The sequence below is a fragment of the Geotrypetes seraphini genome, chromosome 8 (assembly GCF_902459505.1).
Source record: "Geotrypetes seraphini chromosome 8, aGeoSer1.1, whole genome shotgun sequence".
NCBI classification, from domain to species: Eukaryota; Metazoa; Chordata; class Amphibia; order Gymnophiona; family Dermophiidae; genus Geotrypetes; species Geotrypetes seraphini.
The window spans coordinates 2,500,600-2,508,246 of record NC_047091.1 but is presented as its reverse complement, the minus strand read 5'-3'; the positions used below and the strand labels follow the sequence as shown (position 1 = coordinate 2,508,246).

General features: G+C 43.7%; 1 long non-coding RNA gene across 1 annotated transcript; it reads left to right on the top strand.

Moving 5' to 3' along the window:
* The first annotated feature begins 1,418 nt into the window (after positions 1–1,418).
* Positions 1,419–3,851, top strand: LOC117365037. Its single transcript, XR_004540343.1, has 3 exons — positions 1,419–1,544; positions 3,304–3,375; positions 3,702–3,851. It is a non-coding gene; the product is annotated as an uncharacterized LOC117365037 (long non-coding RNA).
* The last annotated feature ends 3,796 nt before the right edge of the window (positions 3,852–7,647 follow it).

Below are 7,647 nucleotides of genomic sequence, written 5' to 3'. Positions count from 1 at the left end.
CCTATTCCATGGCATTGTGAATGTCAGCTGGGTACTTGTTTTCTCTAGCAAGCTAATCTGGTTCTTTGTACCCCACAGCAAGCATAGACCTTTTTTCCCCCTAGGGAAGCCAGAACTACAAGTTCATGCCGGTGAGACAGTAAAACCAGTACCAGATCTCCCTATTAGTAGAAGGAATCCAGATGTTCAGCAAACCTATAGACGCTGGCTAGATTCTTCTATGTTTTCCAGCCTCCTTCCCATTTGACCCTTATTAGACAGATACTCTGTGTGGTCTGTCTTCTTCACTGAGGCAGAGTTTTACTCTTTTCTTCCTTCTCTCTTCATGTAACTCTTTTCCTTTCATGTTACAACTGGAAGATTCTCCTAAGATCTAAACAACCAGTAGCAGAGAGGGACTGGCCTAATGGGCTGAGAGCCAGGGAAATCTGGACTCAAATCCCACTGCTACCTCTGATACCTACTTAAATTGCATGTCCTTGAACACTTATCAACCATTCTGTAGTGCTATAAAGTGTAGTTACTTACCTGTAACGTAGGTTCTCCATGGACAGCAGGATAGTCAGCCACACAACCATATGTGGCTGACTCATCCTGCTTGTCCTAGGAGAAAAATGATACATGTGTAAATAAGCTGCCATGCTTACCAAGGCTAGCTCAAGGGACTGCGATGTCCTGAATCAACATTTGCACTGGCTGCCACCCCCCCCCCCCTTGCAATCTAGTATCTCTCTCTCTCTCTCTCTCTCTTTTTTCCCCCTTCCCCCTTCCTCCCTCTCTCAAGTTTCCCCCTCCTGCTGGACCAGGCGAGGTATTGGCTAAGGGCACTGATGATAAATCCCAGTCTGGCATCTGTCTGGTGGGTGGACTGGGATTTTTGTGCCCTTTATCACTTGCACCCTGAGCCAGGGTCTCATCTGGTCCAGTTCTTAATGAGCCTAGGTGAATGTTTCTAATACTTTGTATCTTATTGCAGACAGTCTGAGATTTACATCTTTGATCTCTTTCTTTCTTTCTGTACACACTCACCCCTTTACCTCACTCCTTACCTGTTGTGCACGCATTCATTGTTTTTACCTCATTCTTGTCTCTTTTGCACACACTCGTCTCTTCCACCTCATTGTTTCCTACTCACTATCATCCGAACCCAAAAGATCGTCGGCCCCCGCGGCCTGTCTCCGTCCCCGATTCCCCTGCCCCTGCCCTCGGACGGCAACTCAGCCACCCCGGCCGCAGCTATTTCCATCCTTCGGTGACCTATAAATAGCGCGGGCGTCGGCAGCGCGTCACGACCGCTATTAATAGCCTGCGAGCTGCTTCCCCTCTTCTCCCTGGGAACAAATGCCTTCGCTCTCCATCCATTCACTTTTGCTCCTTCCTTTCACCTCCACGCATCCGTCTTCTTTTCAAGCACCTCCCCGACTTCTCTCCTCGTCTTCAGTCCGCCCCCACTTTACGCACTTTGCCTTTTTCTTCCTCTCACTCCAGTTCCTCCTTTCCCCCGACAGCATCTTCCCTTTCTCGGAGCAGTTTTGTTCTATATGGTATATGGTAAGTAAAATATAAAATGATTTCTGTAGTCAGCTTTTGTTTTTTTATCTTCCTGGATTCTCCTTTCTCTAAAAGAGGCTAAATTTTTATGTCATTTCATTTTCTGTGGAATCTGCCCAGAATTTGGGGCATTTCACTAGCCAGATATTAAAACTCTGCTTTCTGTTTTCTAAATGTGCAGTAACGATTCGTAGACTTTCACTTAGGAATGCTTTTTGAATAACATAATATTGGAGTTCAAGAAGGGTAAAGATAGAGGGTTACTAACAGGTCCTGGACCTGAAGGGCCACCGCGTGAGCGGACTGCTGACCCAGCAGACTCCCCTCAGACTCCCCAAAACAACCTTAATAGGTATTTTAAAAATCCACCAGTTTAGTTCAAGTTGCCAGATCCAAAATCAATCTTTATAAAATTCAGTAATTCACATGGACTCATTCATCTTGTGTGCTGTAGGCAAAGTGGATAATCACACATATATGCTTAACTACCTACAGAGTCAGGCACTTATAGAATCACATGTAGCCCTCATCCAGGCCCAGGCATTTCTGCCAATGAATAACGTGTGTGGATCAGGTATATTCTGTAATAGTACACCTAACTTTTAGGAACACCTGTGACCCGCCCATGCTTCTCCCCTGGACACCCCCCCTTTTCAGATTCACTCACTAGAATTTATGTATAGAATATACTTAGAAAGTTGTGTATGTAAATTCTAATTAGTGCCAATAATTTCTCATTAATTGGCAATTATCGGCACTGATTGACTTGTTAACCAATTAAGCTGTGTGTGCAAATCTGCAATGTGCACAGATTTGCGCTTGCAACTTTTGGAGCTGCATAAAGTATCGGGAGGCCAATTGCTGTTTAGGTGGTTTCAGTCTAGATTAGGGTTAAATTTAAAATTAGTTCAAGTCTTTTTCAGTTGTAGCTCAAGGCAAATCACATTCAGGTACATTCCTGACCTCCAAGGACACAATCTAACAAGCCAATTCTTGAAACCTACCGCTGGTGGTAAGGCCAATTAGCGCAGAAATTGTATTTAAATGTAGTCAAAGGTATGTTGATGACATCATTTGCTCGGCCTTCCCAATGATCAGAGAACAGCGCACAAACAAACCCTGCTCTTACCACTGGAAAAATAATGCCAGCTTGAAGTTGATGGTGGAAGATTTGAAGAGATGATTTCTTTTCATTTCCAGTTTAAAACCTGCCAGTGGAAGTGTCATTACTGAGAAACAAATGTGCAAACGCAAAATACACCTGAAATTGCTACCGGAATCCAGGCCTGTCTGACATTGCTGCCATCTAAAATTAAATATGGCCAAGACTGAACGCCTTATCTTTCTTCTTAAACCTGCTTCTCCTCTTCCTCAGTTCTCTCTGTGTCTCTTGAAATGTTTGCTGGTGTGAACAGCATCTTCTACCCGCTGCTCGTACTGGAGTTGGCTCCCTTCTGACATCACATTCTGCTTCTGAGACCAGGAAGTGACATCAAAAGGAAGCCAATGCCAGCATGAGCAGCGGATGGAAGATGCTGCTCATACCGGTGAACATTTAAAGAGGTACACGGGGGCAGAGAGGAGGAGAGATGCTGCACCTGCACCCCCGTGAAGACGGTGCCCGGGTGGCCTGCACCCCCTTACTACGCCACTGAATGTCCCCTCCCCCCAAATCTCCTACCGCTACCCTGCATGGTAAGTATTTATGTGCAATATGTTTTGTTGACCACCAAACCTTGTACTTTTTTTTAGGTCTACAAGATAGGTTTGCAGGTTGGCAATCACCGCTCCTGTTCTTTGCCTGGCCTTCATCATCAAACGCAGGTATATAGTTCAACATACACCCCTTGCGACTATCACATACACACAAGCCTTTGACTGTTACATAGAAATAGACGACAGATAAGGGCCACGGCCCATCTAGTCTGCCCACCCCAATGACCCTCCCTATCTATCTATAGTTTAAAATAAGAAATTGAAAAGCTTCTATTTAAAGGCACAGAAGAGCTTCACAGTCTGGTTTGCCTGGTGCATGCGCACAAGAACTGCACTTGACATGAAACTCTTCTACTCATGCACCAAGCTTTTGCTTTTACTTTGAATATCATTTCCTTTGCACACTAGAAAGCTCTTTTTCTGCACTCTTCCAGCACTATGGGATCTGCACTGCTGATTTTACCATGGGAGTTCCGAGAGTCAGCCTTTTGATTTGTACCTGAGACAAGTGATTTGTGCTAGATGACAACCAGCCACTGCAAGATTTGAACCCCTTCATCGATTCTCTGTCTGCTGCTCTAACCATTAGAGAGGTTATTTATTTATTTATTTTTAATTGAAATTTTACAAATATGAAAGTATAAGAATAAAACAAAACAATAAGCTGCAGATACCAACATAGAGTATAGTTAATATACAAAGTAAAGTTAATTAGGATTTACATGAGTCCTTACATATTCATCAAGAGAGGTTATGTAATTTATTGATTTGGATTTATTAACCGTCTTTATGAAGAGATTCACCCTAGGAGGTGTACAGCAAGTACAATTCAACATAAAATGTACAGTTTTAAAAACCTCTACATTTATGTGTAGAATAGATTGCATAGAAATGTACATAGCAATTTTAGAAAGCTACTATTTACGAGCATGGACAATTGGGATTAAAGAATTTAAAGGGGGCGTGTCTTGGGTGTATCAAAATAGTATACCATGCCTGTTTTTCAGACAGGTGTCGGAGGGCTCCTTGACTTAGGCATTGCTAGGCATCCTAAGTAACATAGTAGATGACAGCAGATAAAGACCCGAATGGTCCATCCAGTCTGCCCAACTTGATTCAATTTAAATTTTTTTATTTTTTTTCTTAGCTATTTCTGGGCAAGAATCCAAAGCACTACCCGGTACTATGCTTGGGTTCCAACTGCTAAAATCTCCGTTAAAATCTACTTCAGCCCATCTACACCCTCCCAGCCATTGAAGCCCTCCCCAGCCCATCCCCCACCAAACGGACAGACACAGACACAGACCGTGCAAGTCTGCCCAGAACTGGCCTTAGTTGAATATTTAATATTATTTTCTGATTCTAAATCTTCTGTGTTCATCCCACGCTTCTTTGAACTCAGTCACAGTTTTACTCTCCACCACCTCTCTCGGGAGCGCATTCCAGGCATCCACTACCCTCTCCGTAAAGTAGAATTTCCTAACATTGCCCCTGAATCTACCACCCCTCAACCTCAAATTATGTCCTCTGGTTTTACCATTTTCCTTTCTCTGGAAAAGATTTTGTTCTACGTTAATACCCTTTAAGTATTTGAACGTCTGAATCATATCTCCCCTGTCTCTCCTTTCCTCTAGGGTATACATATTCAGGGCTTCCAGTCTCTCCTCATACGTCTTCTGGCGCAAGCCTCCTATCATTTTCGTCGCCCTCCTCTGGACCGCTTCAAGTCTTCGTACGTCTTTCGCCAGATACGGTCTCCAAAATTGAACACAATACTCCAAGTGGGGCCTTACCAATGACCTGTACAGGGGCATCAACACCTTCTTCCTTCTACTGACTACGCCTCTCTTTATACAGCCCAGAATCCTTCTGGCAGCAGCCACTGCCTTGTCACACTGTTTTTTCGCCTTTAGATCTTTGGACACTATTACCCCAAGGTCCCTCTCCCTGTCCGTGCATATCAGCTTCTCAAACCAAACTCTTAAATGGCAATTTGATTTTTTTTTTTTTGATTGGTTGAAAACTGGCACAGTCATTTCCAATGCCAATTAAGCCAATTGAAAACCAAAAAACTGTGCATGGATTCCAAAGTTAGGTGTCACTAGGTATCCTTGATTAGTGTGCCTAGCAATGCCTAATGTAGGTGTCCCGTACAGAATCTGGCCCTGAATGCACATTAGGGATGTGTCTTCAATGAAGAACTGGATGACACCATTTCAAAATATCCATCTGACGACATCATCTGTGAAAAGAACACATCCTTAGCTTCACATTCTATTTTTCCTCTGTAATGACAGCATCTAAAAATAAAGATGTCCAATAAGGAAAATTTTGCTCTGAGTGTTTTATGTCTTCCACTGAGAACCTAGGATGCCTGCAACCCAGTTGCATTCCCTGTGCTTAGATCCAAAGTAGAGAGCTGCACAGGAATTGGGATTGCAGGAATCCTGCAGACCTTGCAAGATTCTTATGGGGGGAGAGTGTGGCACAGTGGTTAAGCTACAGCCTCAGCACCCTGAAGTTGTGGGTTCAAACCCACGCTGCTCCTTGTGACCCTGGGCAAGTAACTCAATCCCCCATTGCCCCAAGTACATTAGATAGATTGTGAGACAGGGGAAAATGCTTCAGCCTGAGGCTTGGAACACTAATTGGTTGAATAGTGAATACCATCCCCAAAAAATCACAGGAGGCTGTTGAGGCTGTGAGCAATTACCCAATAGCGCTGATTCCTGTGGAGATGGATGGTGGGGATGGAATGGATCATAGCAACTATGGTTTAGATTCCTTTGGAGATGGAAGGTGTGTGTCCCTGGGGCTTGCTTTCTCCATCTCTGTCTTAATGAGGTCAAATCATATTCCCACTTGGTGGCCTTGCTAAAGAGAGTCAAAAGGTCAATATTCAAAAGCATTTAGGCCCAGATTCTCTATAGGGCCCTAGTATCAGCGGCTGCTGATTACATGTCAATCACACGACGGCGCCCTTTAGAGAATCATGCCTCTGCAAATGTAGACCAGGGTTTTCCGGGCCTACGTTTCTAGCGCCTCCGTAGACACTATAGGCCTTCAGCATTAGCTACGTCCATAGTGGCATTTGGCCACCTAAAGTGCCTACACAGTGCAATTCTGGCATGTATTATTTTGGGAAAATAGTATATATCACTGCTCATACTGGACAATACATATCAGTATTAGAGGCCCAACATACTTGAAGGGCTCTGGCCTCAGAATCGGAGCCTACGCACAGCAGTGAATCACAAACTGAGAAGATCCGATTCTGAGGCCAGAGCCCTTCAAGTATGTTGGGCCTCTAATACTGATATTCTATTTTTCTGATTATATTATATGCTGCTGGGGTAACTAGTTTTAGGATGTATTATTTTGGCACAGGTAGACGCATTAAAAGTGCCATTTTTTTTTTTTGGGGGGGGGGGGCGTTTTAAAGGGCGTTTGTTGCTTTCCCCCTTATTGGATTGCTGTTGACTCAGATAGTCAAAGAATCTATCCAGACAATGCCTCTGAATATCTTTACAAATCACCTCTGCACTATGTGGATAGTACTGGGGGTAGAACATGAGCAGAGACAGGACAATCCCGGAACCTATCCAGACTGTGGCAGACCTAGAAAGCTGGATAGTGGTGCTGTATATCTGAATATTTTTTGACTGCCGCTGCTAGCATATGATTCTTCTTGAAGTTTCAGTGGAGCCAACGTAAAAGTCTTTCCATGAATGTTTGAGGCCCCTATTTTTGTGTTGAACAAAGCAGAGGGAACCAGCAACACAAACCAAGCAGCAGAAGAAATGTATTTCTTTTGTTGTCTTTCTGTATCAGCTGCAAAATACAGCCCCAGCAGGAAAGTGGTATCTGTCGAAACCACAATAACATCCTGTTACAGCAGAGGAGGTTCTGAGGGGAAGGGGTTGCCTCGATTTACCCAGTCAGCTGTGTGGAAACTTTCTCATCAGGCTTCATATTTCCATCTCTGGTTCTTCCATTTGTCTTTTCCTTGAAGTGAACACCTCAAGCCAAGTCCTGCACACGACCTGCGGAACTGAGAATTTTCCCTTTTGTCCTTTTCATCTCTGGGTGGAAAGAATTTTTATTCTACCTATTGCTCATAGTTCTAGAGGCCTGTTAGAAAAAAAAAAGACATGAAATAATAAAGCTCACTTGCAAGACCTACAAATCTAAGGATGCTGATTCAGTTCAACCTGTATTAATAGACAATGGACTCTTTCACGAATGATGTGCTCAGAGGTAATGCTATAAAATAGGAGTCAGCATTTACCCACTGACTATATGCACAAATGATTATAATAATGGCATGTGTGAATGTCCCCCCCACCCCCCAAGGTGCTAGTCTAGAAATAGCTCTTTGGT